The 15,319-nt window shown below is 39.9% G+C and overlaps 1 long non-coding RNA gene across 1 annotated transcript; it reads left to right on the top strand.

Annotated features, from left to right (window-relative positions):
* Positions 1-1,043: 1,043 nt before the first annotated feature.
* LOC109274883 (uncharacterized) lies at positions 1,044-14,979 on the top strand. The gene is made up of 3 exons (XR_002083890.2): positions 1,044-5,142; positions 11,481-11,628; positions 12,570-14,979. It is a non-coding gene; the product is annotated as an uncharacterized LOC109274883 (long non-coding RNA).
* The last annotated feature ends 340 nt before the right edge of the window (positions 14,980-15,319 follow it).

Genomic DNA, 15,319 nt, shown 5'->3' with positions numbered 1-15,319 from the left:
TGCTGTCGGGGGTTTGGCAAAATCCTCCAAATTGGTTTTCCTGACCTCCCTCTCGGCAGCCCATCCTATGATCTGTTGCCAAGTTGATCTTCTAAAACATCTCTTTTATCATGTCACTCTTTGGCTGAAATTGCCCTCCTTGACCTCCATTGTTTACATTGCCTGGATGGCAGACGTAAACGCATAAGTCACCTTTTTCTCCTTCCTCATGTCAGGCATTAATAATCAATCATGCTTTGTTTCCCTAAGAGCCAGTGGCCTCAGAATCCTCAACACAGAGTTCTAATGAACCACTGTCAATTGCTAGGAGATGATTTTGACGAAACTTCTTTGTCACACTTGGACTACAACAAGAAATCCAGAGTGAAAGCCCATACCCAGTGAAGTTAATATAAGCTGATCCCACTCTGTCTTCCAGTGGATGTAGATTTGAAATATTTCTACTCTGCTTCAGCAAAATTCAGAACTTGACTGTTAAATGTGCTCTATTCTGTTCAGACTCTGGGCCACTGTTTTTTTTTTTTAATTTTTAAAAAATATTTATTTATTTTTGAAGGAGAGAGAGAAAGAGTGTGAGTCAGGGAGGGGCAGAGACAGTGGGAGACACAGAATCCAAAACAGGTTCCAGGCTCCGAGCCGTCATCACAGAGCCTGATGCAGGGCTCAAACTCATGAGTCTTGAGATCATGACCTGAGCCGAAGTCAGATGCTTAACTGACTAGCCAGCCAGGTGCCCCATCTGGGCCACTGTTTCTGAGCTTATGTAACATGACCAAGGACACAGGGCTTATATGTAGCAGAATTAAGATTTATACATGGCTGTCTGCTGTCTGAGCATGGGGACTTCATTCTTCATTACCACAAGTAGAGCCTTCTGCCTGGAGAGGCTCTCCCCTTCCCCAAGACTGATTTGGTGACGGCTTTTAGAATTTCAGTGAGTAACATGAAATCTTGAAGGCAAGTGATAAATGTCAGGATGCTTCAAAGGAAGAAATGTGATTGTTTGGTTTGTCATAAGTTATCAGATAATTCTCAGAGATTGGATTGGTATTTTATCAGTAGAAATATGAAGTAATGGCAACTGACTGATGGCATATAAAAGAGGAAGGAAGAGAGAGGGTCTTGGAGGCTGCATTATGGTAGTTCTGAGGAAAATAAGGGGAAAGGACTCAAAGCCTTCTAGAATAGGCTATCAAAGGGGAAAAAGGAAGAAGGAAAGATGGATAGCCTGTTGTAGGTGAGAACACGCTGAAGAGAGAGCATAATGAGAAAATGGGTGATGTGAAATGACCTTCTTTCAGATAGCTTAACTGAAAAGAATGTAGTTCATATCGCATGTCTCCAACACTAATAAAACTGCTATTCCCTAAACTGTTTGTTAAATGGCAATGGCTACGAAGCCAGAGAGAACTGGGGAAAGATTGGTATCCATGAACACTCCCTTTGGTGGGAAAGATCCTTCCAGTTTGAATCTTTAGGCATTTACATTTATGAGAGAAACTTGAGTTGAACCAGCAGTTGTCAAATGAACGAGTGCTGGCATGAACTTCCCAGTTTTGTCTTATACCACAAAGCCCTCAAAAGTCCTCCTATATAGGATTGGTCCTGGAAACAGATCTTACTGGAGAGGAAAAGGTGAGGACATGCTGCTTTTTCTCTGTGCCCCATAGTTTTAATTGAGCCTCAAGTGAATTTCCTTAGAAGTCAATGGCGGCTCCATGTCCCAGAAGGGACAGGGGAAGTGTGTGAAACAAGATGAGAGGTGGGACCATTATTCCCAGAACTCTTCTGACTTCTTTTTAGACCCTGGTCAAGGATAGAGCTGTTTGTTGTAATAAAATATCCAGTAGCAGGAAGTTGAAATGGAGGTTATACTAAAAAAAGACCCCCCAAACAAAACAAAACAAAAACTCATGCTAATTTTAGCTCCATTCAAAACCTAGGGGGAAAAAAATCAATGTTTACAAAATTAAGATTAATGGGCTGCCAAAATTCAACTCATTAGTTAGCAACTATGTAGTGATGAAGTTTGTGCTGGTTGGATTTAAAGGAAATTAAAACTGTATCATTGGGAATGCCTGTCCCCTTAACATTTTGGCTTAATGATTATGGACTTTTCTACTAAAAGTACTGGTAGCCAAGGAGTGGGTCTAAAAATCCCTAGCTAAGAATTTACCCACTTCACTTGACATGGAGAGGGTCTTGTCAGGATATGTTGAGTGCTGAAGATCATGGTTATTACAGCTTAAAAGCTTTTACAGATATTGATCCAGACATTAGAGTGACCCTCCTTGTGTAGATAAAACACTCCCAGAGACTTGAAGGAAGTGTACCAGGAAAAGGCAAACACTGAGACTTCTTCCTTTTTGACAAATATGGAACTCTTTTCCTCCTTCCAGGAAGTACTGCGTTGAGATGAAAGCTATGGAAATCCTAGGATGGGTTTGAACTGGTTGTGTGTAAAGGTTTTGCCTTATACAATATTTGTGGGCATAAGGTGGACATATGGCAGGCTGGCCTAGGGGGATAATTGCAGAAAAGGATGATAGAACTGAGCATGTTTATAATGCTAAGCTGAGGTAACACAGGCAGAAGTTTCTAGCACAATGTCTAGCACAAAATAAGGAGTAGAATGGTCATTTGGTATTTCTATTTTTATAGTCACATTTATTTATTTTAGTTCAACGTTTAGAGTTGCTTTATTGCTTCATTGGGAAATCTGAATTTAACCTTCTGACTAGTGATCAGTATATCAGAAAAATGATATTTTACTTCATGTAGGTCTTATAACCAGCATTGGCCTGTAAGAGTTCTCTGATTTCAGAAAACAGTGGTGAACATTTGTCTTTGAAAATTCCAGGGGCACCTGGGTGGCTCAGCCTGTTAAGCATCTGACTCTTGACTTCAGCTCTGGTCATGATCTCACAGTTCATGGGTTCGAGCACCATGTCGGGCTCTGTGCTTTCAGTGAAGAGATTCTTAGCTTGGGATTCTCTCTCTCCCTCTCTCTCTCTCTGCCTCTCCCCTGATGACACTCACATGCTCTCTCTCTCTCTGTCTCTCAAATCAATAAACATTAAAAAAGAAAAGAAAATTCCCTTAAAGTTCTATGAAATGTAATTCTGGATTTCCTTGAGGCTGATTTCTCCATGTTATATGTGGAAAGAAGTTAGCAGTTATAGCAATTGGTTTTCAAAGGAGCAAATGGAAGAGTACATTCTTTCACAGAAGCTTTATAGGTGGAAGGGGCCTTCAGAATCCTCTGAATGTAAGTGAGGCTTACTGTTCACGTGAAGAAACTGTTTTCTCCAGAGTCACAAAACTAGTTAATGTCAGAGAAGGGATTAGAGGCCAGCTCTTTTGATTTCTGGGCTAATATTCCTTTTCCTCAGTAGAAGATTAGAAACCTCTTATTTCTTGTCTAAGTCTTCTGAATAGCCTTCTGAGGCCATGTAAATTATATGCTGGATAAAACATAGGCTGACTTGAAAGGACACCTTTCCTTACAAGGTGGTGGGAGACAGGTCAGTGGGATTGAGTGTGTTTTTATTGCAGTCTTTCCATGCCCAGTTGCTGACTGTCACAGGCTAGCCCAGAAGGATGGACAGGATTAAAGGATCTATAGCTAGTCCCTCCCGGGCCATCATATAACCACAGGTGTGGTTTTTCTTTTACTGTAGATCAGCTACCAAGAGACTGCTCTGAGTGGAAACAACATTCCCTTGAGGAGTTAGGGAAGATGGGGAGGGCAGCTTAAGATTCCATGGAGTAATATGAGAATTCTCTGCAACAGTGGAGTCTGGCAATACTTCTGTCTTTGCCCATACTTAGTCTGCTCTCGATTCTGAAAATGCTAAGTGAAGGATGCAAAAGACTATTCCTTACACTTACCCCTCAGTGTATGTTTGTGCCTGTTTGGGAGAAGAGAGAGCGATGCTAGGTTCATGAAATTCCTATATATTAGTAGAGATTGGAGGGTTTAGCTAGGAGAAAGTGAAGAATACATCAATGGAATAGGGGAAAAGAATAAATAAGAACTAGAGCTAAAAATAATTTCAGGTTGCTAATCATTATAAAGCTGATTAATTTAAAAGAAGTTAAAAGTGCAGATAAGATCCTGGGTAGCTACCGCATCACAGAATCTTTGAGACCACAGTTTCCAGTCAGTAGATGTTACCAGAAGAGTTAATTAGCCCAAACTGTGGCTGCTAGTTCTTTAGCTGTCTTCAACTTGAAGTTGTTTTTTTTTTTAATAAGTTTTAGAGCTAATTAGGATACACCTGGGACTCATGGCTAAAGCCAATAGAGTTTCCCCTGGGGGAGTTACTTTTTATATACCAAAATTTAAAAAAAGGAAAAATGTCAGATGAAAACATCATCTTTAGATTCAGGAAAAAAAAATGGCATAACCATTTCAACTCAGCAGACCACAAGGCCAAACAAGCTTTGGCTAGAATTGAATGCTGTGTGCTTCTGTTCAGAGAAGAGGATGCTTCCCAGATGTGTCTGGGGGACTACCTGCCTCACTCTTATTTATCATCAGATCTCACACAGGATGTGGTGTCGCTGGCTGGTAATCTGGAAATGGCCTGTTTATTTTTACAGATCTGTAGAAGAGACTCAATAGTTGTAAAGGATGGAAGAGTGCAAAGCAGCTTGGAACTCACAACAAAGGAAACCGGGACGAAAAAAATTAGATAAAACAACTGTGACCATGGGATCTGCTCCTTGTGCCTGTCGAACAAAGGTGCTAAATGGATTTTCTCATTTCAAAGGAAAGCCAATTCTTCCTCCCAACCCTGCAGCCCATGATTGTAGAACATCCAGACACCATTTTTTTTTTTTTTTTTTAAGTTCAGGGAACCTTGGTATTCTTTTCAACACCAGGACTGGTTGGTTCCTTTATGAGTTTCGTAAAGAAAAGAAACCTCCTCCAGAGCTGCTTAGGCTGGTGATTCTCTGTCTCAACCAGGCCTTTCTGGATAATTTCCCTCATGTTAAAACCCTGCAGCAGACTGGAGAAAGAGGATTCTCCAAATGCTTGGCTGGGATAGTGTTGCTGCTAAGTTCCTGCTTCTCCTTAAGTGTTATCCTGAGTGTAACAACTTTCTGTTCTCTCTCCTGAGAAGAGATATGCCTGAGGTGAGTCTAGGCCCTCCATGGAACCTCTTGTCTGCTGTCTCCAAGATGCAAAAGCTGATTTCCAATTGAATACTCTTGAGTACTTGCTTACTATCAATTAGTACTTTTGTCTAACAGAGTCAGATGCTGAAGAAATGTGGAAGAAGTACTTTATATTTTTCGTATATTCAGGAAATGAACAAACAAATAAGCCCAGTGTACAACACCCAGAGAAACAAAGAATGAAAAATACTGATGGGTGGAAAGAGCTGAGAATTGGGGCTTGGAAGTGACAGAGCTAGAATTAGAACTTGGAGTCACGAAGGACTAGGCAGTGTGAGACGGTGGTGTACTGTTGAAACACTTTGCCTTGTGCAAGCACATTGGGCTCATATATAGTTGACTTTCTCCAAGGGAGAGTTTGGGGAAGCCAGGGTATATTTATCAGCTCTATCTTTTCCTCACTTGCCTTCCTCTCCCCAGAACGAGGGATGTGGTTGCTCCCTGGCTCAAGGAATGCTTGCATATGGGGGACCACCCAGGCGACATGCCCGTGACCACTGCAGAGTCACCACGGCAGCAGAGAATGAGCTGGCTTTGAAGTTCAGGGATGGGAGGACCAGGGCTATTTCTGGTTTGGCATGAGGTAACTCACAATTTTTGTAACCCTGCCCCCAATATCTGCCAAGAGGGGACACCGTACTGCGTCGACTACATTAAAAAAGAAACAAGGGGCGCCTGGGTGGCTCAGTCGGTTAACCGACTTCAGCTCAGGTCACGATCTCGCGGTCCGTGAGTTCGAGCCCCGCGTTGGGCTCTGGGCTGATGGCTCGGAGCCTGGAGCCTGCTTCCGATTCTGTGTCTCCCTCTCTCTCTGCCCCTCCCCCATTCATGCTCTGTTTCTCTCTGTCTCAAAAATAAACAAACAAACAAACAAAAAAAGAAACAAAAACCTGCAAGTCAGAAGAAATAATCAATAGTGTGGGTGTGCAGCAATTTTGCTGTTGGTGGTGGCAGGTGGTGGCAGAGGGTGGGGAGTTTGTCGTTGGCTGCATGTTTGTGAACATGAGACCTCTGTACCATCTGAAGGTGAGTGAATTATTTCATAGTCAGATGTCTCAGAAATGCTGGCCAGTCTTCATATGATGCGGCAATGTGAAGCTTTCCACGTTTCCAAAAGTGAGTCATGAAATCTGCCTCAAAGTATAGCTAAACAACAACACCCTGTGGATCTGTAGCAGTTTTAATGGAACTGACAGAGTCAAGTTTCCACCATTTGCTAACTATGTAACTTTGGAAGAGTCCTAACCTCCCTGCCCCAAATCCTTTATCTTTAGCATGGAGCAAATGCTACCTACTTCAGCAGGTTCTTGTTGAGGATTACATGACACATTGTGTGTAAAGCCCTAACCATGGTGACTAGGTTATACAACTAATCAAGAAATGCTGATTCTTATTACTTGTTAGGTAGGTGGCTTTATGATTATATTAAGCTTTTTGTGAGAGTGGCTCTTAATATGTGGAAGTCATTGAAAGTCCAGCCAAGCTTGAGACCAACCAAAGGGATATGGTTTGGCTTCATTATCTGAGCTGTGAGCCAAGCCGTCAAAAAGGATTGAACACATGTTAGGAGAAAAAATATATTAAGTGATGAGGTGGGTGTGACTGAGACCATAAAGAATCAATGCCACAATATTATTATTGGTTTGGCTCTTCATCATCTATAAACATTGAGCCTGGTTTGAGTGGTTCAGGTTCAGACCCATTGACAGGTTCTTCATTTTACTTTTAAAATCTTGGGCATATTAGGGAAAAGATTTACACATTTTTGTACTCTCTTTTAAAGTGTCACTATGCCTGGCTCATACATACTTCATATATCCTTGTCTTGTATTTTGTAAAGCATCTCCAGGTTTTTGATCTAATAAACATTGTGTTTTTCAAATCAAATTCAGTTTGAGATTGAATTAGATGGCAAATAATGAAGTGGCTCTATCACATTGTACCAGGAACTTAGAGATTGGAAGCTTTGCCTGTATTCTTCTTTGTATTCCCAAGATCTGTGCTCCCTGAGATTAGTGGTGACCATGAGCAAAACCGTCCTCTATACTCATTTGGGTTCTTTGGGTAACACAATATTTCCATGAAAGAAATCCCAAAACATTCCTTTGGGAAGAAGCATTGTGTTTGTGTTGCTTAGAACTTGAACCTCTTCTAGGGCTATGCCTGTCTTCTTTGGGTCAATAAGTCAGAAGCCAGTTAGGAAAAAAGAGAAGTAACAATGATCGAGACCTTGTAGGAAACTGAAACAGTGTCTCTGATCAATAATGCAATCTAACAAGGTGGAGAGGGGAAAAAAATGAAGGCCTGGTATCACACGGAGACATTTTTTGGGGAAAAAAAAAAGATAAATGAGGACGCCTGGGTGCCCTCAGTTAAGCATCTAACTTCGGCTTAGGTCAGGACCTCCTGGTTGGTGGGTTTGAGCCTTGTGTCGGGCTCTGTGCTGACAGCTTGGAGCCTGGAGCCTGCTTCAGATTCTGTGTCTCCCTCTCTCTCTTCCCCTGCCCTGCTCACACTTTGTCTCTTTCTCTCTCAAAAATAAAGAAACATTAAAAAAAAAAAAAGATAGGGGAATCTGGGTGGCTCAGTCGGTTGTGCGTCTGACTTCGGCGTAGGTCATGATCTCACAGTTTGTGGGTTCAAGCCCCGCATCAGGCTCTGTGCTGACAGCTTGGAGCCTGGAGCTTGCTTCAGAGTCTGTGTCTCCCTCTCTCTCTGCTCTCCCCTGCTCTCATTCTGTCTCTCTCTCAAAAATAAAACATTAAAAAAATTTTTTTAAAGATAAATGAATGTTTCCCTAGAATATGTATCATTTTAAATATTTTCAGTCAAATTTCTCTAGTTTTTGCCATGTATCCTTTGCTATCCAGAGGGCATATGCCTTGTTTCTGTGAATAGATTTTTGTGAGGGCAGCATCTGTTTATATTTGTGTTTGTTTAGTGCCTAAGTTCAGTGCCTGGTATTTACTGAACTTTGCAATAACTTACTGAATAAGAGACTTTTGACCAATTCAAGTAAGTACTCTCTGAATTATCATGGGAGTTTGTTCCTCCCATCCCCTCAGTTCTTGAATTCTGAACAGACTAAGACAACTTAGGTGTCCACAATTCTTTGTTTCCTCTGTTCAAACCTTCCCAACATGCTTTAACACCATCCTTTACAAATGTAAAGTTTTTCTAACCATCTTTTTCCTTTCGTAAGATTTATAATTTTCTTCAAGTCTTTTGTTTTTATTTTTAGAGGTGATTTTAACATATCAGATAACTTGGAAGTGTCAGGCCAACTCATTCGTCTTGTTTCAGTTTAGAAAAATGCTAGCACCAAGTTCTCTTGCTGCCAAAGCATAGATTTCATGCTGTTCGTAGTCTTTCCTACCAAGGGGACAATATGCAGGCAATTGCCAGCACTCCTTCGGGACTCCTGACAAAGGAATTTTATTATGCCCACTTTCAGTTGGATGCAGTGAAACCCTTGCCAGGGGCATGGCAGTGGCTACTGCTCATGTCCCAGAATTGCTGTGTGGTCAGGTCAGGGCTTTTCTCTTAATACTTGCTGGGTCAGACTTTCTTGTGGGTTTGTGTGTGGGAGGCAAGGCAGACACTGTGTGTCAAGGACAGGCCCTCTGCCTCTTGTGTAGGGAAATTACTGCCACATGAAAGTAGGGCAGGAAGCCAGGACTGTCCCGAAGCCTTGGCTTTCAGATATTTTGCGTCCTCTCCGGTGAACAAGAGCATTTGTACTGGGGCTAGAGAATTGTGTTCCTGGAACATGAGCTCCCTACTGCCATCCTCTCCCAAGTTGAAAGTCAGGCATCTTTGGATGCCACATTAAGTCATATATTGTGACCAGACTGCCTGAGGGAATTCAGCCATCGAAAAGGTTGCCTAACTTAGCTGTGTATATAAAGTTACCCATCTAAGTTAGGAGTAAATGTTTCCATCAAATCTAATTGTCCCTTCCTGGGCACACAGAATCTTTTTAGCAAGAACTATAACCAACACTACTAATTCAGTGTGAATTGTATATAAGTTCCTATTTGAACTGAAAAGAACCCAGAAGCGGCTATTAGTGTCCTTCAGGGGATGGTAAAAGTATAGATTCACGTCAAAAATACACCATGTGGGGCTCCTGGGTGGCTCAGTTGGTTAAGCATCTGACTTCAGCTCAGGTCATGATCTCATGGTCGGTGAGTTCGAGTCCGGCATTGGGCTCTGTGCTGGCAGCTCAGAGTCTGGAGCCTGCTTCAGATTCTGTGTCTCCCTCTCTCTCTCTTTCTCTACCCCTCCCCCACTCACGTGCTGTCTCTTTCTCTCAAAAATGAATAAATGTTTAAAAAAAATTAAAAAAAATTACACCATGCATGTTGTGAAGACTGACCAGATCAAAGATCTTTGATTCCACTTTCAAAGGAGTAGCCATGTGAAATATAGGCTTAATACCTGAAAGTTGATTAAATACAGAGATAATGGTGTATAATAATTATAGCTACGGATTATGTAATACAGACTAACTAGTTAATAAACTCAGAAGTTTAATTGGATCAAACTAACTATTTATATATGAAAATAATCACCCCCTGGTTGAAAATTACAACTTTTATTTGGGGAATTGAAGAGTCATCTGATGAGAGTGAAAACTATCTCTTCAGGAAGGAACTCAGGCAGTTCTCATCATCCTTGTGACCAATTCTTTCATCCTTAGGTGCTTTGATTTTAAAAAGATAAGGGAGCAATAATAATCAGATAGACTCTGCATTACTAGAAGAACCTCGAAATTAAGAGGGTGCTATGTAGAGGATTTCTGCTGCTAGTAGAGAATAATTTCCTCTGCCTTTGCATTATTCATCTCATGTAAATTTTGTTAAAGTTCATCACTGTGATTATTATTTCATTTATCACATTTTATATGTTTAGAGCACAATTTCCACAGTAGGATCTTTTTTTTCTTTCCAGACTAACATAAATATATGTATTCTTAATGGAAAAAGGAACCTTTTTAGAAGAAGGTGCCTGACACACGTCACCTGAGCTCATTGCATTCAGAACTTACTGCAGTAGGACCATCCTCTATCATGAAGTCTAGAAGTGGGCTTTTTAGGCCATGCACCATGTACTTATGCACCTGCAACAGATGATTTAATATGCTCACAACTACCCTGTGAGATGGGAACAATAATCCTCAGTTTGATGACTGAGATTCTTGGGTTCATTGACTTCCTCAGATTTACACAACTACTAGAATGGGAGAGCCAGGACTCCAAACCAGGGTTCTCTGATGGTAGAATCCATATTATTTTTACAGTCACATTCAGTGCAAGGGAATTCAGCCTCCTGGAAAGAAATCCTGGGTTTTGAAGGGTCCAAAATGAAGATATACCTAGTTGGAATGACTCTGACAGTGTCCTGAAACTGCTGTGTGAGTCCTCTTGGAACTCTCTCGACTGGGTTAGTTTTGTAGATTCATTTAACTTCAGCATTGGGAAGAGGCTGAAAGATCATCCAGCCTAACTCCCAAGAGGCTGCCTGTGCTGGACGCTGTCTAAGTTCTCTTGAGGCAATCAGTTCATTCTTTGTTGGGAAAGCACAACGCATTAGAAGTTCTTTATATTCAGCCAGAATAAGCCTGATCCATTTTCGGCATAATAGTCCTAAAGATATTTGAAGGGAATTCCAGATTCCCTCTATTTTTTTCTGAGCTCAGTCCCAATGCTTTCAACTGCACTCTGTAGGATATGATTGTATTTTTTTTGACCCTGTATTCTGTTCCCTGAGTGCTGTGCAGTCTTATAAGGTAGCATTAAGATCTAAGCACAAAGCATCCAGGATGGATGTAATCAGTGCACACTGGAATAGGACCATCACATAGGGAATTTCACATTTGGAAACCACACAAAGTGTTGTGATTTAATTCTAGCTGAGCTTCCTTCAAATTAACCCCTCACCCCAAAAGATGAAGGTCTCAGTCTGCCTCCAAACTCAAGAATCCTGAAATCTTGCCATAGCTACAGGAAAGAACCCTTAGGAAAGAGAGTCAAAGAGCACATTTGTTTCTAGCAACACAGGCAAGGAGATGGAGAGGCAGGTTTTAGCATAGTAGGTACTTGTCACATACTCTGATGCTCTAAACTTGTCTTTGAGTCTTAATGGGGATAAGGTGTGGAGTGACCTGTCAGAAGTAAATGAATAGAAACTGTATTTTCTCAAATGTCTAAGGGATATTAAGAGACAGAAGTCACCGCTTCTTCAGACTGACTCTGATTCCAATGTAAGGGTCAGTGATTTTGTTCATCTGTTAGTTCTTGCAGTACCCTGGGACATAATTCATTATGGCCAGAATGGATTTGCTGTACATAGGAGTCATACTTCTAACCTGCCATGTCCATAGGTATGTGAGGATCTAGGATGAAGCTGAGAGAATTCTATCCTGCTGGTCATACTCAGAAGGTGGGAATATATTTTTTGTATCTTTTGGAGCATATGTATGGGTATTATTGGCGCACAATGAATTTTCTGTTCCTTTTGTGAAAATGTAAGATGACAGAATAATTTCCAAAAGGGTAAATTGAATACATGGATATTATATTATGTTCCATTTCAATTAGTAGAATAGGTATAAAATTTGTATGAAAATATAATCAGATATTTATTTGTTGCATTGAGTTTAGATACTCCTAATAGACAGCTGGAGGGTATTCAGTACTCTGTGGATCAGATTGGAATTAGTGACCTAAGTTGTAAAAGCCCCTGTTTCATGTTCATCAAGAATATCATTGTATTTAAATTTCTGGTACATTGAAAGGTAAAACAAATCATATTTTTATTTTAAAGGATTGTTTTGATCTTTTATAATAGCATGCATCTTTCAACAATTTAAGAATAAATGGAAGAAAAAGTCTTAAAAGTAAAGTCCTTTAAGACACCTGAATTTGAGATGTAAACATTTTCACACCTCCGTGTGTGTGTGTGTGTGTGTGTGTGTGTGTGTGTGTATAAACTTTATCTCTTCAAAGCTGTGTTTAGAGATGAGGTAGGAAGGCATACAAGCACCTGTTTTGCACTGACGAATTTCAAGAGGCATTTTATGTGGGGGTGAAATAATTGGGCCCATTAAAAAATTGGTATATTTTTATCCTGAAAAAAGCCCTGCAATGTTTCTGTATCTGGGCTTGCCAAAAGTGCCCATATTTCCCACCTCCTTAACATAAATCTAACTCATAAATTCTGTGCACAAGCACCCATGCACAGAAAGATTCTGAAAGGGAAAATTCTTGAAAGACACAGAACAAAGAAAGAGAAGAAGAGTCCTTTAACTGTAAAGCTGTAATTTATTAAGTGTCTTTAGAAACCATGTAAGGGGCCTTTCTCTTTTTGTTCTTCTCTTGTAGGTCTCTAAGCCCACTGATGACAGGAAAATCTTCAGTGGTTCCAGAGACAAGCTGCTGGAAATCCTGCACATTTATCTTCTAGAAGGAAGTGAGCTGAGTAGGATAGTGGTACCTTCAGAAGGTACCTACCCCAAAACTTGAAAGAACTCCAAAGTAAGCCATGTCCATTTCTGGGACCCTAAAGTGGCTCATGAAAGTCAGGGTCCACTTGCTTAGGTTAGGTGATTTCAAGCCTTGAGATTCTAAGGGGAGAGTGAAGGTGGGAAAGGGGATGGTGAATAGATTGTGAGAACTTATCAAATAATAGGACGTCTCTTTAATTCCAAGCATCATGTTCTATTTCACATTGTATCTTTCAATTAAAAAAAGGAAAAGGAAATGTGTCTTTTTTAAAAAAGATATTTTACTCTATTAGTATTCAGTACATAATATATGAGTGCACATTCATCATTCATTAGATCTAGGTAGATCACAACCTAATTTACAAATTCAAAAGCATAAGTCAGATCAACTCAATTGCTCAAGGCCATGTATTCGTAAGCCAGGAGTATGCACTGAATATTTCCTGTCCTTGGACTGCTGTACTGGGCAATGCTGCTTTTCTATAAGAATTTGTTCATATGTTGAATTTAACACAGTTTTGCTTAGCAGTTTATAACACTTCACCTACGTGCACTTGTGTAATATAAAGTATAAAATTAAGTCAATGATCTACAAAATTCAGAGCAAAGTAATATAAATCATTTGGATCTTCCTAGAGATTCTGATTTCTTTTTTTTTTTAATTACACAATTTTTTAAATGTTTATTTATTTTTGAGAGAGAGAGGGGGTGGGAGGGGCAGAAAGAGAGGGAGACCCAGGATCCGAAGCAAGCTCTAGGTTCTGAGCTGTCAGAAAAGTGCCTGACATGGGGCTCGAACTCAGAACGGTGAACTATGACTTGAACTGAAGTTGGACACTTAACCACACAGCAGCTCCAATTTCTTTTTAACCTGAAAAAATAGGTAATTACTCAATAGCTTTAGCTCTAAGATATATCTGACAGGCTATTTTTATTTGTTTGGTTTTCAGAAATCATATCCATGCGTTCTGCCCTCTGTAGTTTTTAGCAAAATGAATCAAAGCCACTCTGTACCCAAAGATAACACCAGTGTTGTCTTTTTTTTCCTTCTAAACATTGCAGTGCTTTACTTCAAGTGCTATGCAGTAAATTTACAGGGAAAGAAAAATTTTATTAAATTATAACTGAGAGGAGCTGATTTTTTTACAGAGCAAACAAAAAATTCCTTCATGAAAGGCTATAAAACCCATATTATTTACCAGAGAGACCTTTCCTGTCTCCCAGGTAAACACTTACAGTGTGTAGACTTGTGTAAATACATATTTAGGAGTGGCTAAATATGGCGAGGTATTTTTAAAGGTGTATTTACAAAGCTGAATACATATATTGGCATTTCGGTATGTGGAAGTCGCGTATGCTGTTCTGCCGTCTATTCAAAATTCTAGCAGGACTCTGGTAGATACACCTTGGATAATGGGACTGAGTTTCAAAACATTCATCTTTAATCACAATTACTAAGGACAGGTCCTTAAATCATTTCAAAAGGGTGAAAATTTTCAACTAATGGAATTCGGGTCCTTCTTGCCAGTTTGACTTGAGGAAAATTGTTCCAGAAATGTGGCATCATTAGCGGAAGCAGATCTCCTTTCTGAACATCTTTGTGCATAAAATAACTGCCATTTCACATTCGGTTTAGAATGTTACCAAATAGTCAAAGATACAGTTCATTTGATGGATGGGTCAGCCAGGAAATTTTAGTTAAGAGGGGAAATATCATCAAGATATTTTTAAAATACTTTAAAACACATGAAAATGTAAGTGATAAACGCTGTCTGTTGCTAATTCAATAGCAGGAAGCTTCCTATGATAATGTAGTGAAGCTCTGTCCAGAGGATTCCCAGTGTCTACGTTCCTTTTTTACTTCTTGGAAAATGTGTCTGTTGAGGAAAAGAATGCGATCGTAACAGAGGTTGTAGACGCATGAAAGAGCACTACGACCTCAGCTTCTGTTGTCTGCTGCGCCTCAGATTGAATGAGGATCCCATTTGTGTAAAAGCCTGTTTTAAGATAGACAAGTTGAGAGTCTAAATAGCTCTAGAGCTTGGACTATCTCAGGAGCCTTTGGCTAAGAAGTCTAAACAATGCTGCTATTTCATTTTTAATGCAGCTTTTTCTAAATGCTCTCAATATCCTCCAGTGGAGTAATTGAAAATCTTATTATGAGAAACCATGTGGGGACAAAGATTATTCAATCAGTGAAATGATTTCTCCAGTAAATTTGAACTGGGCTGAGTTTTTTAACTTTACAAAAATATACATCATATGTACAGGTCTTTCCCTAGGTCCCAGCACCCCAGATTTGGGTTAAACCTGCTGGGTTCTAGAACTTTAAATTAAAACAAACAAATAAATATGTAAATAAATAAGTAAAGTTTATTTAAAAATATTCTGCCAGTGCTATAAGGCCTCTGGAATGTAGAAACTTCTCATATATGTGCTGACACAATTTTAGCTTTAACTGTGAATGGTTGCACTCTCTACATATTACTTGTACCAGTATTTTAGACTTGGAAAAAACAAGCTTTTCTGGCAAGAGACAATCCTTGTTTCAGATTTTTTTTTTAAAATATATGAGCAGGCACAAACACCTTCACGTTACGATTTTTATTAGTGTTATCCCATCTTTAA

Source organism: Panthera pardus, unplaced genomic scaffold (assembly GCF_024362965.1).
Source record: "Panthera pardus isolate Hobbes unplaced genomic scaffold, ASM2436296v1 HiC_scaffold_2, whole genome shotgun sequence".
Classification (NCBI taxonomy): Eukaryota; Metazoa; Chordata; class Mammalia; order Carnivora; family Felidae; genus Panthera; species Panthera pardus.
Note: the sequence above shows the minus strand (reverse complement) of the source record. Positions and strands in the feature narration are given on the sequence as shown.